The sequence below is a fragment of the Lynx canadensis genome, chromosome A3 (assembly GCF_007474595.2).
Source record: "Lynx canadensis isolate LIC74 chromosome A3, mLynCan4.pri.v2, whole genome shotgun sequence".
NCBI lineage: Eukaryota > Metazoa > Chordata > Mammalia > Carnivora > Felidae > Lynx > Lynx canadensis.
The window spans coordinates 22607204-22609886 of NC_044305.1; positions in this window are offsets into that span (position 1 = coordinate 22607204).

A 2683-nucleotide genomic window follows, 5' to 3' on the forward strand; every position below is an offset into this window, starting at 1 on the left:
GTTCCTCCATTCAACCCCCTCTCCCTGGTGCACCTCATTCCCTCCCTCATTCTGCCTCGACAACCCCCAGCTCTCCAGTCCTACCCCAACCTTGCTCCTGAGTTCTTGACCAAAGCCAAATTCCTCACGGAGGCCACATGCTCCTTCCTAACCCCCTTCCTCACTTTCACAACCCTTAGCCCACTTGGCCTCCTTTTCCTTCATGGGATAGGGGAACTCTTTCCTGCCTCAGGGCCTTTGCACTTGGGGGGTTCTCTCTACCAGGAGTGCTCTGCCCCACATCCTCATGTGGTTGCTCCCTCTGTCAGCCCAAATATTACCTCTTCAGAGAGGCCTCCCTGACTTCTCTCCCCATCTAGAACATGCCCCTCCTTCACTCTCATGTCACTCACATTTTCTTCAGAAAATAAATTTTGTTTTCTGTCTCTTCCTCTAGATTGTGAATCCCACGAAAGCTGGGGCTGGGTCCTGTCCATTGCAACATCCTGGGACTTGATACAGTGCCTAAAACACAGGTAGTATTTAATAAATGTATGTTGAGTGGAAGAATGCATAAATGAATGAGTGAATGAATGGCCAGTAACCCTGAGGATCCATCACCTCCTGGCCACCTCCCCTTCATGTCAAACAGGCACCCAAGACTCAACACATTTGAATTCTGAATCTCCTCTGGAAGACCTGCTCCTTCTATGTCCACATCCTAGTAGCCACCCAGGCACCTGGGTTGGATGCTGAGGTCCCCCTGCTCCTCCTCTCTTGCTTCAACAGCCCCCATCCCCTTCTAGCCCAGGGGCCAGTCAGTTCTGGCAATTCCACCTCTGAGTCAACTCTCAAATCTGCCCCTTTCTTTCCGTCGCTGCTGCGTCAGTCTGGACCCGGCCACCATCATCTATCAGGAGGGTCAGACCAGCCCTCCACATCATCTGACCATGCCTCTTAACACCTCACTGCCTCCACTGTGACCATAGGCTGCGACCCAAACTCCATAGCCCAATAACAAGGGTCTTTTGTGACATGACTAAGGCTTCTGTGGCCTTAACTGCCACTACATACCCAGGCTTCTGCCACCATGATAGCCTGTCGGCATTAAGCCTCCAGACCTCTATTTGGTAGTTCCCACTGCCAAGAGAGCCTTCCCTCTCTGTCTGTCTGTCTGATCACATCTCAGTTTTGCACTGCCTTCTGAGAGCCATGCCCCTGCTCAGGCATGGGCTGCTTCCCTCTTCTCTGGGCAAGTGTCTATTCCTGCCGAGGCCCTGCTACCTAAGCCTGCATCGCCTAACCCAGTCATTTATCAGGTTCCAAACACATGTCAGGCCTTGTCCTAGGAGCCTCTCATGCATCACCTCATATCATCTGCATGGCAACCCATTTTACAGATGAGGTCACAGAGGTTCAGTGACCTGCCCAAGGTCACATAAGAAACAAGTGGACTTAAGATTAGAACCTGCCCAGGTCCATCTGGCTCTAAAAGTGGATTGTGAACTCCTTGACAGCAGGGAACATGTCAGGCTTTCTTCTCCTGGGTCTTCAGAGCCCAGTGCACACACGCTGGGCTCAACAATACATATTCCCAGAGGAAGCATCTGGGTGAGAGGGCAGAAATTATAGGGAGAAAGATTTTGGTACAATCTAAGAAAAATCCCAGTGGCGCAAGGAGCTGCCTAAGATAGGGTTAAGTTGAATGCAAGCAGAGGCCCCAGGAATGCTGGCAGAATGTGAGAAGGGGGTTCTGCCCTGGGCAGGGGTGGCCTGGAAGACCCCTGGGGTCCCTGATTTATTGGTGAAGGTGGTGTTGGTACTGAGACTGCTCAGAGACACAACCCCAAGCCACTCCCTGCCTATCTCCCAGCCCTGACACCCACCACGTGAAGTCAGATGTCAGGAGCCTCTGCATCTCCTCGAAAGGGCAGCCTTAAGCTCCCACCCTTCCAGACTGATCTGTATTTTAACCGAGATTTCCAGAGACACCCCAAATTCTGCACCTTGAGGCAGGCTGTGGGAAAGTGAGAGTGGGTCCTGCCCACTTGCTCACATGCACTGGTTGTGGTGGGATGGTGCTAACACTGAGCAGCTCCTCTCTGCCAGGCCCTGTGCTGAGCACTCTGCCCCTCACTGACTCCCACACCCCATTCCGAACACTCGGGGGCCAATGTTCCCATTTGCCAGACAGAGAGACTGGCGCTTAGAGCAGGGTAGTTGCTGCCGGCCTCCAGCACCTGGCCCCGTCCACTCGGCCAGGGTTGGTGGCTGCCGGGAACAGTGTTCTGGGTTGGGTGAAGTGCAGGAGGCTGTAACTGCAGGCCGATTGTGATGAGGGCCCTCAGCAGTGGACATGGTTTGAAGTTTTGGGGGCCTTGGAGGCTAAATAGATCTGCTCTGGCCCTGGTCCCTGGGGCTGGCTTTATCATGAAGGACACAGGTTTTATAAATATCTCAGCCCTCACTTGGATCACATGGCACGGGGAATTAGGAGGCAAATTAGGAGGAGGGGGAGGGAGGGTTTCAGCTGTGCTGGCAGCCTGCTTGGGGATGCAGAGCTCATGGTCAGAGTGGATGGGATTAAATGGCTTGTCTATCACCCACGGCTACTGGTCCCCAGGCCATTGAGGCCAAGGCCAGGGTATGGGGGGAAGGCCCTTGAGATAGAACCCTCAAGGTACAATTTGAGTCAAGACTCAAG